General features: G+C 43.4%; 9 non-coding genes across 9 annotated transcripts; all 9 read right to left on the reverse strand.

The window, feature by feature from the left end:
- Positions 1–1,562: 1,562 nt before the first annotated feature.
- trnar-acg (transfer RNA arginine (anticodon ACG)) lies at positions 1,563–1,635 on the reverse strand. Its single transcript has one exon. It is a non-coding gene; the product is annotated as a tRNA-Arg (tRNA).
- Positions 1,636–3,617: 1,982 nt separating this feature from the next.
- Positions 3,618–3,690, reverse strand: trnah-aug (transfer RNA histidin (anticodon AUG)). The gene has a single exon. It is a non-coding gene; the product is annotated as a tRNA-His (tRNA).
- Positions 3,691–5,153: 1,463 nt separating this feature from the next.
- On the reverse strand, positions 5,154–5,225 carry trnah-gug (transfer RNA histidin (anticodon GUG)). Its single transcript has one exon. It is a non-coding gene; the product is annotated as a tRNA-His (tRNA).
- A 450-nt stretch (positions 5,226–5,675) lies between these two features.
- trnar-acg (transfer RNA arginine (anticodon ACG)) lies at positions 5,676–5,748 on the reverse strand. The gene has a single exon. It is a non-coding gene; the product is annotated as a tRNA-Arg (tRNA).
- Positions 5,749–7,733: 1,985 nt separating this feature from the next.
- On the reverse strand, positions 7,734–7,806 carry trnar-acg (transfer RNA arginine (anticodon ACG)). Its single transcript has one exon. It is a non-coding gene; the product is annotated as a tRNA-Arg (tRNA).
- A 3,359-nt stretch (positions 7,807–11,165) lies between these two features.
- trnar-acg (transfer RNA arginine (anticodon ACG)) lies at positions 11,166–11,238 on the reverse strand. Its single transcript has one exon. It is a non-coding gene; the product is annotated as a tRNA-Arg (tRNA).
- Positions 11,239–12,702: 1,464 nt separating this feature from the next.
- Positions 12,703–12,774, reverse strand: trnah-gug (transfer RNA histidin (anticodon GUG)). The gene has a single exon. It is a non-coding gene; the product is annotated as a tRNA-His (tRNA).
- A 450-nt stretch (positions 12,775–13,224) lies between these two features.
- On the reverse strand, positions 13,225–13,297 carry trnar-acg (transfer RNA arginine (anticodon ACG)). The gene has a single exon. It is a non-coding gene; the product is annotated as a tRNA-Arg (tRNA).
- Positions 13,298–15,282: 1,985 nt separating this feature from the next.
- trnar-acg (transfer RNA arginine (anticodon ACG)) lies at positions 15,283–15,355 on the reverse strand. The gene has a single exon. It is a non-coding gene; the product is annotated as a tRNA-Arg (tRNA).
- Positions 15,356–16,665: the final 1,310 nt, after the last annotated feature.

The raw sequence follows: 16,665 nt of genomic DNA on the forward strand, positions 1-16,665 counted from the left end.
AGGACGACCTTCTTGAAGGAAAAGGTACTTCTAAAATTCTGATGAAGAATGTAACTCTCCAGGTTAATGTTTGACAAAGAGTTTATTCAGCACTGGAAGGACCTTTTCCTTGTTGACATTGGTGAAGTGAGCACTCCCCAGTGAATTCATGAAAAGATACACGATGCACAGGTTTAGCAAAAAATGTAAGACCAGCTAGCTGGGAGTCAAACCTAGAATGTCCTGAACCATTATCAGATGCGGTATCAATTGCGCCACTCGCCCCACTCATGTGTGGAGTTGTCTGTAAGACATCTGGGGGGACGCGTATCTCCCCACTGGTCAAGCAAGCAACACTATTGGTGGAGCTGAGGCTGCCGTGACCCGGAACCGAACCTGTGTTGCTGCAGCCAGAACATAGAGAACTAACACTGATACGATCACGGCCCCGAGTGTATAGCTATGCAATGGCAAAATTGTCTGTCTACCGCTGACAGCTACACGTACGGCCAAAATAAAATGCAACAGACTGGTTTTTTTAGAAAGGACGACTCAAACAATGTTAAATGACTTTCATTGGCAGAAAACTCCTTCAGTATTTCATGAAACTCATACAATTCAGAAATCTTGAATACCAATTCAGTGGGAATGAATTTTCTATTTCGCTGGATCTGGATTTTGAGATTTAAGCAACCTTTTCCAATGACAGGACGACCTTCTTGAAGGAAAAGGTACTTCTAAAATTGTGTTGAAGAATGTAACTCTCCAGGTTAATGTTTGACAAAGAGTTTATTAAGCACTGGAAGGACCTTTTCCTTGTTGAGATTGGTGAAGTGAGCCCTCTCCAGTGAATTCATGAAAAGATACACGATGCACAGGTTTAGCACAAAATGTAAGACGAGCTTGCTGGGAGTCAAACCTCGAATGTCCTGAACCATTATCAGATGCGGTATCCATTGCGCCACTCGCCCCACTCATGTGTGGAGTTTTCTGTAAGACATCGGGTGGGGACGCGTATCTCCCCACTGGTCAAGCGAGCAACACTATTGGTTAGCTGAGGCTGCCGTGACCTGGATTCCAACCGGGGTTGCTGCGGCCACAACACAGAGTACTAACCACTATACGATCACGGCCCCGAGTGTGTTGCTATGCAATGGCAGAATTGTCTCTGCACCGCTGACAGCTACACGTAAGGCCAAAATAAAATGCAACAGACGGGTTTCGTAGATAGGACGACTGAAACAATGTTCAATGATTTTCATTGGCAGAAAACTCCTTCAGTATTTAATGAAACTCATACATTTCAGAAATCTTGAATCCCAATTCAGTGGGAATGAATTTTCTATTTTGCGGAATCTTGATTTTGAGATTTAAGCAACCTTTTCCAATGACAGGACGACCTTCTTGAAGGAAAAGGTACTTCTAAAATTCTGTTGAAGTATGTAACTCTCCAGGTTAATGTTTGACAAAGAGTTTATTCAGCACTGGAAGGACCTTCTCCTTGTTGACATTGGTGAAGAAAGCCCTCTCCAGAGAATTCATAAAAAGATACACAATGCACAGGTTTAGCACAAAATGTAAGATGAGCTAGCTAGGAGTCGAACCTAGAATCTTCTGATCCGTAGTCAGATGCGTTATCCATTGCGCCACTAGCCCCACGCATGTGTGAAGTTGTCTGAAAGACATCGGGTGGGGACGCGTATCTCTCCACTGGTCAAGCAAGCAACACTATTGGTGAAGCTGAGGCTGCCGTGACCCGGATTCGAACCAGGGTTCCTGCGGCCACAACACAGAGTACTAACCACATACGACCACGACCCCGAATGTGTTGCTGTGCAATGGCAGAATTGTCTCTCCACCGCTGACAGCTACACGTAAGGCCAAAATAAAATGCAACAGATGGGTTTTTTAGAAAGGACGACTGAAACAATGTTCAATGATTTTCATTGGCAGAAAACTCCTTCAGTATTTAATGAAACTCATACATTTCAGAAATCTTGAATCCCAATTCAGTGGGAATGAATTTTCTATTTCGCAGGATCTTGATTTTGAGATTTAAGCAACCTTTTCCAATGACAGGACGACCTTCTTGAAGGAAAAGTTACTTCTAAAATTGTGTTGAAGAATGTAACTCTCCAGGTTAATGTTTGACAAAGAGTTTATTAAGCACTGGAAGGACCATCTCCTTGTTGACATTGGTGAAGTGAGCCCTCTCCAGTGAATTCATGAAAAGATACACGATGCACAGGTTTAGCACAAAATGTAAGACGAGCTAGCTGGGAGTCAAACCTAGAATGTCCTGAACCATTATCAGATGCGGTATCCATTGCGCCACTCGCCCCACTCATGTGTGGAGTTGTCTGTAAGACATCTGGGGGGACGCGTATCTCCCCACTGGTCAAGCAAGCAACACTATTGGTGGAGCTGAGGCTGCAGTGACCCGGAACCGAACCTGTGTTGCTGCAGCCAAAACATAGAGAACTAACACTGATACGATCACGGCCCCGAGTGTCTAGCTCTGCAATGGCAAAATTGTCTGTCTACTGCTGACAGCTACACTTACGGCCAAAATAAAATGCAACAGACTGTTTTTTTAGAAAGGACGACTCAAACAATGTTAAATGACTTTCATTGGCAGAAAACTCCTTCAGTATTTCATGAAACTCATACAATTCAGAAATCTTGAATACCAATTCAGTGGGAATGAATTTTCTATTTCGCAGGATCTTGATTTTGAGATTAAAGCAACCTTTTCCAATGACAGGACGACCTTCTCGAAGGAAAAGTTACTTCTAAAATTGTGTTGAAGAATGTAACTCTCCAGGTTAATGTTTGACAAAGAGTTTATTAAGCACTGGAAGGACTTTCTCCTTGTTGACATTGGTGAAGTGAGCCCTCTCCAGTGAATTCATGAAAAGATACACGATGCACAGGTTTAGCACAAAATGTAAGACGAGCTAGCTAGGAGTCGAACCTAGAATGTCTTGAACCATTATCAGATGTGGCATCCATTGCGCCACTCGCCCCACTCATGTGTGGAGTTTCTGTAAGACATCGGGTGGGGACTCGTATCTCCCCACTGGTCAAGCAAGCAACACTATTGGTGAAGCTGCGGCTGCCGTGACCCGGATTCGAACCAGGGTTGCTGCGGCCACAACACAGAGTACTAACCACTATACGATGACGGCCCCGAGTGTGTTGCTATGCAATGGCAGAATTGTCTCTACACCGCTGACAGCTACACGTAAGGCCAAAATAAAATGCAACAAACGGGTTTCTTAGAAAGGACGACTGAAACAATGTTCAATGATTTTCATTGGCAGAAAACTCCTTCAGTATTTAATGAAACTCATACATTTCAGAAATCTTGAATCCCAATTCAGTGGGAATGAATTTTCTATTTTGCGAAATCTTGATTTTGAGATTTAAGCAACCTTTTCCAATGACAGGACGACCTTCTTGAAGGAAAAGGTACTTCTAAAATTGTGATGAAGAATGTAACTCTCCAGGTTAATGTTTGACAAAGAGTTTATTAAGCACTGGAAGGACCTTCTCCTTGTTGACATTGGTGAAGAAAGCCCTCTCCAGAGAATTCATGAAAAGATACACAATGCACAGGTTTAGCACAAAATGTAAGACGAGCTAGCTAGGAGTTGAACCTAGAATCTTCTGATCCATAGTCAGATGCGTTATCCATTGCGCCACTAGCCCCACGCATGTGTGTAGTTGTCTGTAAGACATCGGGTGGGGACGCGTATCTCTCCACTGGTCAAGCAAGCAACACTATTGGTGAAGCTGAGGCTGCCGTGACACGGACTCGAACCGGGGTTGCTGTGGCCACAACACAGAGCACTAACCACTATACGATCACGGCCCTGAGTGTGTTGCTATGCAATGGCAGTATTGTCTCTCCACCGCTGACAGCTACACGTAAGGCCAAAATAAAATACAACAGACGGGTTTCTTAGAAAGGACGACTGAAACAATGTATAATGATTTTCATTGGCAGAAAACTCCTTCAGTATTTCATGAAACTCATACAATTCAGAAATCTTGAATACCAATTCAGTGGGAATGAATTTTCTATTTCGCAGGATCTTGATTTTGAGATTTAAGCAACCTTTTCCAATGACAGGACGACCTTCTTGAAGGAAAAGTTACTTCTAAAATTGTGTTGAAGAATGTAACTCTACAGGTTAATGTTTGACAAAGAGTTTATTAAGCACTCGAATGACCTTCTCCTTGTTGACATTGGTGAAGTGAGCCCTCTCCAGTGAATTCATGAAAAGATACACGATGCACAGGTTTAGCACAAAATGTAAGACGAGCTAGCTGGGAGTCAAACCTAGAATCTTCTGATCCGTAGTCAGATGCGTTATCCATTGCGCCACTCGCCCCACTCATGTGTGGAGTTGTCTGTAAGACATCTGGGGGGACTCTTATCTCCCCACTAGTCAAGCAAGCAACTCTATGGGTGGAGCTGAGGCTGCCGTGACCCAGAACCGAACCTGTGTTGCTGCGGCCAGAACATAGAAAACTAACACTGATACGATCACGGCCCCGAGTGTATAGCTATGCGATGGCAAAATTGTCTGTCTACCGCTGACAGCTACACGTACGGCCAAAATAAAATGCAACAGACTGTTTTTTTTAGAAAGGACGACTCAAACAATGTTAAATGACTTTCATTGGCAGAAAACTCCTTCAGTATTTCATGAAACTCATACAATTCAGAAATCTTGAATACCAATTCAGTGGGAATGAATTTTCTATTTCGCAGGATCTGGATTTTGAGATTTAAGCAACCTTTTCCAATGACAGGACGACCTTCTTGAAGGAAAAGGTACTTCTAAAATTGTGTTGAAGAATGTAACTCTCCAGGTTAATGTTTGACAAAGAGTTTATTAAGCACTGGAAGGATCTTTTCCTTGTTGAGATTGGTGAAGTGAGCCCTCTCCAGTGAATTCATGAAAAGATACACGATGCACAGGTTTAGCACAAAATGTAAGACGAGCTAGCTGGGAGTCAAACCTCAAATGTCCTGAACCATTATCAGATGCGGTATCCATTGCGCCACTCGCCCCACTCCTGTGTGGAGTTGTCTGTAAGACATCGGGTGGGGACGCGTATGTCCCCACTGGTCAAGCAAGTAACACTATTGGTGAAGCTGAGGCTGCCGTGACCCGGATTCGAACCGGGGTCGCTGCGGCCACAACACAGAGTACTAACCACTATACGATCACGGCCCCGAGTGAGTTGCTATGCAATGGCAGAATTATCTCTGCACCGCTGACAGCTACACGTAAGGCTAAAATAAAATGCAACAGACGGGTTTCGTAGATAGGACGACTGAAACAATGTTCAATGATTTTCATTGGCAGAAAACTCCTTCAGTATTTAATGAAACTCATACATTTCAGAAATCTTGAATACCAATTCAGTGGGAATGAATTTTCTATTTTGCGGAATCTTGATTTTGAGATTTAAGCAACCTTTTCCAATGACAGGACGACCTTCTTGAAGGAAAAGGTACTTCTAAAATTGTGATGAAGAATGTAACTCTCCAGGTTAATGTTTGACAAAGAGTTTATTAAGCACTGGAAGGACCTTTTCCTTGTTGACATTGGTGATGTGAGCCCTCTCCAGTGAATTCATGAAAAGATACACGATGCACAGGTTTAGCACAAAATGTAAGACGAGCTAGCTAGGAGTCGAACCTAGAATCTTCTGATCCGTAGTCAGATGCATTATCCATTGCGCCACTAGCCCCACGCATGTGTGTAGTTGTCTGAAAGACATCGGGTGGGGACGCGTATCTCTCCACTGGTCAAGCAAGCACCACTATTGGTGAAGCTTAGGCTGCCGTGACGCGGACTCGAACCGGGGTTGCGGCGGCCACTACACAGAGTACTAACCACTATACGATCACGGCCCCGAGTGTGTCGCTATGCAATGGCAAAATTGTCTGTCTACTGCTGACAGCTACACTTACGGCCAAAATAAAATGCAACAGACTGTTTTTTTTAGAAAGGACGACTCAAACAATGTTAAATGACTTTTATTGGCAGAAAACTCCTTCAGTATTTCATGAAACTCATACAATTCAGAAATCTTGAATACCAATTCAGTGGGAATGAATTTTCTATTTCGCAGGATCTTGATTTTGAGATTTAAGCAACCTTTTCCAATGACAGGACGACCTTCTTGAAGGAAAAGGTACTTCTAAAATTCTGATGAAGAATGTAACTCTCCAGGTTAATGTTTGACAAAGAGTTTATTCAGCACTGGAAGGACCTTTTCCTTGTTGACATTGGTGAAGTGAGCACTCCCCAGTGAATTCATGAAAAGATACACGATGCACAGGTTTAGCAAAAAATGTAAGACCAGCTAGCTGGGAGTCAAACCTAGAATGTCCTGAACCATTATCAGATGCGGTATCAATTGCGCCACTCGCCCCACTCATGTGTGGAGTTGTCTGTAAGACATCTGGGGGGACGCGTATCTCCCCACTGGTCAAGCAAGCAACACTATTGGTGGAGCTGAGGCTGCCGTGACCCGGAACCGAACCTGTGTTGCTGCAGCCAGAACATAGAGAACTAACACTGATACGATCACGGCCCCGAGTGTATAGCTATGCAATGGCAAAATTGTCTGTCTACCGCTGACAGCCACACGTACGGCCAAAATAAAATGCAACAGACTGGTTTTTTTAGAAAGGACGACTCAAACAATGTTAAATGACTTTCATTGGCAGAAAACTCCTTCAGTATTTCATGAAACTCATACAATTCAGAAATCTTGAATACCAATTCAGTGGGAATGAATTTTCTATTTCGCTGGATCTGGATTTTGAGATTTAAGCAACCTTTTCCAATGACAGGACGACCTTCTTGAAGGAAAAGGTACTTCTAAAATTGTGTTGAAGAATGTAACTCTCCAGGTTAATGTTTGACAAAGAGTTTATTAAGCACTGGAAGGACCTTTTCCTTGTTGAGATTGGTGAAGTGAGCCCTCTCCAGTGAATTCATGAAAAGATACACGATGCACAGGTTTAGCACAAAATGTAAGACGAGCTTGCTGGGAGTCAAACCTCGAATGTCCTGAACCATTATCAGATGCGGTATCCATTGCGCCACTCGCCCCACTCATGTGTGGAGTTTTCTGTAAGACATCGGGTGGGGACGCGTATCTCCCCACTGGTCAAGCGAGCAACACTATTGGTTAGCTGAGGCTGCCGTGACCTGGATTCCAACCGGGGTTGCTGCGGCCACAACACAGAGTACTAACCACTATACGATCACGGCCCCGAGTGTGTTGCTATGCAATGGCAGAATTGTCTCTGCACCGCTGACAGCTACACGTAAGGCCAAAATAAAATGCAACAGACGGGTTTCGTAGATAGGACGACTGAAACAATGTTCAATGATTTTCATTGGCAGAAAACTCCTTCAGTATTTAATGAAACTCATACATTTCAGAAATCTTGAATCCCAATTCAGTGGGAATGAATTTTCTATTTTGCGGAATCTTGATTTTGAGATTTAAGCAACCTTTTCCAATGACAGGACGACCTTCTTGAAGGAAAAGGTACTTCTAAAATTCTGTTGAAGTATGTAACTCTCCAGGTTAATGTTTGACAAAGAGTTTATTCAGCACTGGAAGGACCTTCTCCTTGTTGACATTGGTGAAGAAAGCCCTCTCCAGAGAATTCATAAAAAGATACACAATGCACAGGTTTAGCACAAAATGTAAGACGAGCTAGCTAGGAGTCGAACCTAGAATCTTCTGATCCGTAGTCAGATGCGTTATCCATTGCGCCACTAGCCCCACGCATGTGTGTAGTTGTCTGAAAGACATCGGGTGGGGACGCGTATCTCTCCACTGGTCAAGCAAGCAACACTATTGGTGAAGCTTAGGCTGCCGTGACGCGGACTCGAACCGGGGTTGCGGCGGCCACTACACAGAGTACTAACCACTATACGATCACGGCCCCGAGTGTGTTGCTATGCAATGGCAGAATTGTCTCTCCACCGCTGACAGCTACACGTAAGGCCAAAATAAAATGCAACAGACGGGTTTCTTGGAAAGGACGACTGAAACAATGTTCAATGATTTTCATTGGCAGAAAACTCCTTCAGTATTTAATGAAACTCATACATTTCAGAAATCTTGAATCCCAATTCAGTGGGAATGAATTTTCTATTTTGCGGAATCTTGATTTTGAGATTTAAGCAACCTTTTCCAATGACAGGACGACCTTCTTGAAGGAAAAGTTACTTCTAAAATTGTGTTGAAGAATGTAACTCTCCAGGTTAATGTTTGACAAAGAGTTTATTAAGCACTGGAAGGACCTTCTCCTTGTTGACATTGGTGAAGTGAGCCCTCTCCAGTGAATTCATGAAAAGATACACGATGCACAGGTTTAGCACAAAATGTAAGACGAGCTAGCTGGGAGTCAAACCTAGAATGTCCTGAACCATTATCAGATGCGGTATCCATTGCGCCACTCGCCCCACTCATGTGTGGAGTTGTCTGTAAGACATCTGGGGGGACGCGTATCTCCCCACTGGTCAAGCAAGCAACACTATTGGTGGAGCTGAGGCTGCCGTGACCCGGAACCGAACCTGTGTTGCTGCAGCCAGAACATAGAGAACTAACACTGATACGATCACGGCCCCGAGTGTATAGCTATGCAATGGCAAAATTGTCTGTCTACTGCTGACAGCTACACTTACGGCCAAAATAAAATGCAACAGACTGTTTTTTTTAGAAAGGACGACTCAAACAATGTTAAATGACTTTCATTGGCAGAAAACTCCTTCAGTATTTCATGAAACTCATACAATTCAGAAATCTTGAATATCAATTCAGTGGGAATGAATTTTCTATTTCGCAGGATCTTGATTTTGAGATTTAAGCAACCTTTTCCAATGACAGGACGACCTTCTTGAAGGAAAAGTTACTTCTAAAATTGTGTTGAAGAATGTAACTCTCCAGGTTAATGTTTGACAAAGAGTTTATTAAGCACTGGAAGGACCTTTTCCTTGTTGAGATTGGTGAAGTGAGCCCTCTCCAGTGAATTCATGAAAAGATACACGATGCACAGGTTTAGCACAAAATGTAAGACGAGCTAGCGAGGAGTCAAACCTAGAATGTCCTGAACCATTATCAGATGCGGTATCCATAGCGCCACTCGCCCCACTCCTGTGTGGAGTTGTCTGTAAGACATCGGGTGGGGACGCGTATCTCCCCACTGGTCAAGCAAGGAACACTATTGGTGAAACTGAGGCTGCCGTGACCCGGATTCAAACCAGGGTTGCTGCGGCCACAACACAGAGTACTAACCAATATACAATCACGACCCCGAATGTGTTGCTATGCAATGGCAGAATTGTCTCTCCACCGCTGACAGCTACACGTAAGGCCAAAATAAAATACAACAGACGGGTTTCTTAGAAAGGACGACTGAAACAATGTTCAATGATTTTCATTGGCAGAAAACTCCTTCAGTATTTAATGAAACTCATACATTTCAGAAATCTTGAATCCCAATTCAGTGGGAATGAATTTTCTATTTTGCGGAATCTTGATTTTGAGATTTAAGCAACCTTTTCCAATGACAGGACGACCTTCTTGAAGGAAAAGGTACTTCTAAAATTGTGATGAAGAATGTAACTCTCCAGGTTAATGTTTGACAAAGAGTTTATTAAGCACTGGAAGGACCTTTTCCTTGTTGACATTGGTGAAGTGAGCCCTCTCCAGTGAATTCATGAAAACATACACGATGCACAGGTTTAGCACAAAATGTAAGACGAGCTAGCTGGGAGTCAAACCTAGAATGTCCTGAACCATTATCAGATGCGGTATCCATTGCGCCACTCGCCCCACTCATGTGTGGAGTTGTCTGTAAGACATCTGGGGGGACTCGTATCTCCCCACTGGTCAAGCAAGCAACTCTATTGGTGGAGCTGAGGCTGCCGTGAACCGGAACCGAACCTGTGTTGCTGCGGCCAGAACATAGAGAACTAACACCGATACGATCACGGCCCCCGAGAGTATAGCTATGCAATGGCAAAATTGTCTGTCTACTGCTGACAGCTACACTTACGGCCAAAATAAAATGCAACAGACTGTTTTTTTTTAGAAAGGACGACTCAAACAATGTTAAATGACTTTCATTGGCAGAAAACTCCTTCAGTATTTCATGAAACTCATACAATTCAGAAATCTTGAATACCAATTCAGTGGGAATGAATTTTCTATTTCGCAGGATCTTGATTTTGAGATTCAAGCAACCTTTTCCAATGACAGGGCGACCTTCTTGAAGGAAAAGTTACTTCTAAAATTGTGTTGAAGAATGTAACTCTCCAGGTTAATGTTTGACAAAGAGTTTATTAACCACTGGAAGGACCTTCTCCTTGTTGAGATTGGTGAAGTGAGCCCTCTCCAGTGAATTCATGAAAAGATACACAATGCACAGGTTTAGCACAAAATGTAAGACGAGCTTGCTGGGAGTCAAACCTCGAATGTCCTGAACCATTATCAGATGCGGTATCCATTGCGCCACTCGCCCCACTCATGTGTGGAGTTTTCTGTAAGACATCGGGTGGGGACACGTATCTCCCCACTGGTCAGGCAAGCAACACTATTGGTGAAGCTGAGGCTGCCGTGACCTGGATTCCAACCGGGGTTGCTGCGGCCACAACACAGAGTACTAACCACTATACGATCACGGCCCCGAGTGTGTTGCTATGCAATGGCAGAATTGTCTCTGCACCGCTGACAGCTACACGTAAGGCCAAAATAAAATGCAACAGACGGGTTTCGTAGATAGGACGACTGAAACAATGTTCAATGATTTTCATTGGCAGAAAACTCCTTCAGTATTTAATGAAACTCATACATTTCAGAAATCTTGAATCCCAATTCAGTGGGAATGAATTTTCTATTTTGCGGAATCTTGATTTTGAGATTTAAGCAACCTTTTCCAATGACAGGACGACCTTCTTGAAGGAAAAGGTACTTCTAAAATTCTGTTGAAGAATGTAACTCTCCAGGTTAATGTTTGACAAAGAGTTTATTCAGCACTGGAAGGACCTTCTCCTTGTTGACATTGGTGAAGAAAGCCCTCTCCAGAGAATTCATAAAAAGATACACAATGCACAGGTTTAGCACAAAATGTAAGACGAGCTAGCTAGGAGTCGAACCTAGAATCTTCTGATCCGTAGTCAGATGCGTTATCCATTGCGCCACTAGCCCCACGCATGTGTGTAGTTGTCTGAAAGACATCGGGTGGGGACGCGTATCTCTCCACTGGTCAAGCAAGCAACACTATTGGTGAAGCTTAGGCTGCCGTGACGCGGACTCGAACCGGGGTTGCGGCGGCCACTACACAGAGTACTAACCACTATACGATCACGGCCCCGAGTGTGTTGCTATGCAATGGCAGAATTGTCTCTCCACCGCTGACAGCTACACGTAAGGCCAAAATAAAATGCAACAGACGGGTTTCTTGGAAAGGACGACTGAAACAATGTTCAATGATTTTCATTGGCAGAAAACTCCTTCAGTATTTAATGAAACTCATACATTTCAGAAATCTTGAATCCCAATTCAGTGGGAATGAATTTTCTATTTTGCGGAATCTTGATTTTGAGATTTAAGCAACCTTTTCCAATGACAGGACGACCTTCTTGAAGGAAAAGTTACTTCTAAAATTGTGTTGAAGAATGTAACTCTCCAGGTTAATGTTTGACAAAGAGTTTATTAAGCACTGGAAGGACCTTCTCCTTGTTGACATTGGTGAAGTGAGCCCTCTCCAGTGAATTCATGAAAAGATACACGATGCACAGGTTTAGCACAAAATGTAAGACGAGCTAGCTGGGAGTCAAACCTAGAATGTCCTGAACCATTATCAGATGCGGTATCCATTGCGCCACTCGCCCCACTCATGTGTGGAGTTGTCTGTAAGACATCTGGGGGGACGCGTATCTCCCCACTGGTCAAGCAAGCAAAACTATTGGTGGAGCTGAGGCTGCCGTGACCCGGAACTGAACCTGTGTTGCTGCAGCCAGAACACAGAGAACTAACACTGATACGATCACGGCCCGAGTGTATAGCTATGCAATGGCAAAATTGTCTGTCTACTGCTGACAGCTACACTTAAGGCCAAAATAAAATGCAACAGACTGTTTTTTTTTTAGAAAGGACGACTCAAACAATGTTAAATGACTTTCATTGGCAGAAAACTCCTTCAGTATTTCATGAAACTCATACAATTCAGAAATCTTGAATACCAATTCAGTGGGAATGAATTTTCTATTTCGCAGGATCTTGATTTTGAGATTTAAGCAACCTTTTCCAATGACAGGACGACCTTCTTTAAGGAAAAGTTACTTCTAAAATTGTGTTGAAGAATGTAACTCTGCAGGTTAATGTTTGACAAAGAGTTTATTAAGCACTGGAAGGACCTTCTCCTTGTTGACATTGGTGAAGTGAGCCCTCTCCAGTGAATTCATGAAAAGATACACGATGCACAGGTTTAGCACAAAATGTAAGACGAGCTAGCTGGGAGTCAAACCTAGAATGTCCTGAACCATTATCAGATGCGGTATCCATTGCGCCACTCGCCCCACTCCTGTGTGGAGTTGTCTGTAAGACATCGGGTGGGGACGCGTATGTCCGCACTGGTCAAGCAAGTAACACTATTGGTGAAGCTGAGGCTGCCGTGACCCGGATTTGAACCGGGGTTGCTGCGGCCACAACACAGAGTACTAACCACTATACGATCACGGCCCCGAGTGAGTTGCTATGCAATGGCAGAATTATCTCTGCACCGCTGACAGCTACACGTAAGGCTAAAATAAAATGCAACAGACGGGTTTCGTAGATAGGACGACTGAAACAATGTTCAATGATTTTCATTGGCAGAAAACTCCTTCAGTATTTAATGAAACTCATACATTTCAGAAATCTTGAATACCAATTCAGTGGGAATGAATTTTCTATTTTGCGGAATCTTGATTTTGAGATTTAAGCAACCTTTTCCAATGACAGGACGACCTTCTTGAAGGAAAAGGTACTTCTAAAATTGTGATGAAGAATGTAACTCTCCAGGTTAATGTTTGACAAAGAGTTTATTAAGCACTGGAAGGACCTTTTCCTTGTTGACATTGGTGATGTGAGCCCTCTCCAGTGAATTCATGAAAAGATACACGATGCACAGGTTTAGCACAAAATGTAAGACGAGCTAGCTAGGAGTCGAACCTAGAATCTTCTGATCCGTAGTCAGATGCATTATCCATTGCGCCACTAGCCCCACGCATGTGTGTAGTTGTCTGAAAGACATCGGGTGGGGACGCGTATCTCTCCACTGGTCAAGCAAGCACCACTATTGGTGAAGCTTAGGCTGCCGTGACGCGGACTCGAACCGGGGTTGCGGCGGCCACTACACAGAGTACTAACCACTATACGATCACGGCCCCGAGTGTGTCGCTATGCAATGGCAAAATTGTCTGTCTACTGCTGACAGCTACACTTACGGCCAAAATAAAATGCAACAGACTGTTTTTTTTAGAAAGGACGACTCAAACAATGTTAAATGACTTTTATTGGCAGAAAACTCCTTCAGTATTTCATGAAACTCATACAATTCAGAAATCTTGAATACCAATTCAGTGGGAATGAATTTTCTATTTCGCAGGATCTTGATTTTGAGATTTAAGCAACCTTTTCCAATGACAGGACGACCTTCTTGAAGGAAAAGGTACTTCTAAAATTCTGATGAAGAATGTAACTCTCCAGGTTAATGTTTGACAAAGAGTTTATTCAGCACTGGAAGGACCTTTTCCTTGTTGACATTGGTGAAGTGAGCACTCCCCAGTGAATTCATGAAAAGATACACGATGCACAGGTTTAGCAAAAAATGTAAGACCAGCTAGCTGGGAGTCAAACCTAGAATGTCCTGAACCATTATCAGATGCGGTATCAATTGCGCCACTCGCCCCACTCATGTGTGGAGTTGTCTGTAAGACATCTGGGGGGACGCGTATCTCCCCACTGGTCAAGCAAGCAACACTATTGGTGGAGCTGAGGCTGCCGTGACCCGGAACCGAACCTGTGTTGCTGCAGCCAGAACATAGAGAACTAACACTGATACGATCACGGCCCCGAGTGTATAGCTATGCAATGGCAAAATTGTCTGTCTACCGCTGACAGCCACACGTACGGCCAAAATAAAATGCAACAGACTGGTTTTTTTAGAAAGGACGACTCAAACAATGTTAAATGACTTTCATTGGCAGAAAACTCCTTCAGTATTTCATGAAACTCATACAATTCAGAAATCTTGAATACCAATTCAGTGGGAATGAATTTTCTATTTCGCTGGATCTGGATTTTGAGATTTAAGCAACCTTTTCCAATGACAGGACGACCTTCTTGAAGGAAAAGGTACTTCTAAAATTGTGTTGAAGAATGTAACTCTCCAGGTTAATGTTTGACAAAGAGTTTATTAAGCACTGGAAGGACCTTTTCCTTGTTGAGATTGGTGAAGTGAGCCCTCTCCAGTGAATTCATGAAAAGATACACGATGCACAGGTTTAGCACAAAATGTAAGACGAGCTTGCTGGGAGTCAAACCTCGAATGTCCTGAACCATTATCAGATGCGGTATCCATTGCGCCACTCGCCCCACTCATGTGTGGAGTTTTCTGTAAGACATCGGGTGGGGACGCGTATCTCCCCACTGGTCAAGCGAGCAACACTATTGGTTAGCTGAGGCTGCCGTGACCTGGATTCCAACCGGGGTTGCTGCGGCCACAACACAGAGTACTAAGCACTATACGATCACGGCCCCGAGTGTGTTGCTATGCAATGGCAGAATTGTCTCTGCACCGCTGACAGCTACACGTAAGGCCAAAATAAAATGCAACAGACGGGTTTCGTAGATAGGACGACTGAAACAATGTTCAATGATTTTCATTGGCAGAAAACTCCTTCAGTATTTAATGAAACTCATACATTTCAGAAATCTTGAATCCCAATTCAGTGGGAATGAATTTTCTATTTTGCGGAATCTTGATTTTGAGATTTAAGCAACCTTTTCCAATGACAGGACGACCTTCTTGAAGGAAAAGGTACTTCTAAAATTCTGTTGAAGTATGTAACTCTCCAGGTTAATGTTTGACAAAGAGTTTATTCAGCACTGGAAGGACCTTCTCCTTGTTGACATTGGTGAAGAAAGCCCTCTCCAGAGAATTCATAAAAAGATACACAATGCACAGGTTTAGCACAAAATGTAAGACGAGCTAGCTAGGAGTCGAACCTAGAATCTTCTGATCCGTAGTCAGATGCGTTATCCATTGCGCCACTAGCCCCACGCATGTGTGTAGTTGTCTGAAAGACATCGGGTGGGGACGCGTATCTCTCCACTGGTCAAGCAAGCAACACTATTGGTGAAGCTTAGGCTGCCGTGACGCGGACTCGAACCGGGGTTGCGGCGGCCACTACACAGAGTACTAACCACTATACGATCACGGCCCCGAGTGTGTTGCTATGCAATGGCAGAATTGTCTCTCCACCGCTGACAGCTACACGTAAGGCCAAAATAAAATGCAACAGACGGGTTTCTTGGAAAGGACGACTGAAACAATGTTCAATGATTTTCATTGGCAGAAAACTCCTTCAGTATTTAATGAAACTCATACATTTCAGAAATCTTGAATCCCAATTCAGTGGGAATGAATTTTCTATTTTGCGGAATCTTGATTTTGAGATTTAAGCAACCTTTTCCAATGACAGGACGACCTTCTTGAAGGAAAAGTTACTTCTAAAATTGTGTTGAAGAATGTAACTCTCCAGGTTAATGTTTGACAAAGAGTTTATTAAGCACTGGAAGGACCTTCTCCTTGTTGACATTGGTGAAGTGAGCCCTCTCCAGTGAATTCATGAAAAGATACACGATGCACAGGTTTAGCACAAAATGTAAGACGAGCTAGCTGGGAGTCAAACCTAGAATGTCCTGAACCATTATCAGATGCGGTATCCATTGCGCCACTCGCCCCACTCATGTGTGGAGTTGTCTGTAAGACATCTGGGGGGACGCGTATCTCCCCACTGGTCAAGCAAGCAACACTATTGGTGGAGCTGAGGCTGCCGTGACCCGGAACCGAACCTGTGTTGCTGCAGCCAGAACATAGAGAACTAACACTGATACGATCACGGCCCCGAGTGTATAGCTATGCAATGGCAAAATTGTCTGTCTACTGCTGACAGCTACACTTACGGCCAAAATAAAATGCAACAGACTGTTTTTTTTAGAAAGGACGACTCAAACAATGTTAAATGACTTTCATTGGCAGAAAACTCCTTCAGTATTTCATGAAACTCATACAATTCAGAAATCTTGAATATCAATTCAGTGGGAATGAATTTTCTATTTCGCAGGATCTTGATTTTGAGATTTAAGCAACCTTTTCCAATGACAGGACGACCTTCTTGAAGGAAAAGTTACTTCTAAAATTGTGTTGAAGAATGTAACTCTCCAGGTTAATGTTTGACAAAGAGTTTATTAAGCACTGGAAGGACCTTTTCCTTGTTGAGATTGGTGAAGTGAGCCCTCTCCAGTGAATTCATGAAAAGATACACGATGCACAGGTTTAGCACAAAATGTAAGACGAGCTAGCGA

Source organism: Idiotropiscis lumnitzeri, chromosome 9 (genome assembly GCF_059441095.1).
Source record: "Idiotropiscis lumnitzeri isolate Australia: NSW breed Sydney's pygmy pipehorse chromosome 9, RoL_Ilum_1.0, whole genome shotgun sequence".
Taxonomy (NCBI): Eukaryota; Metazoa; Chordata; class Actinopteri; order Syngnathiformes; family Syngnathidae; genus Idiotropiscis; species Idiotropiscis lumnitzeri.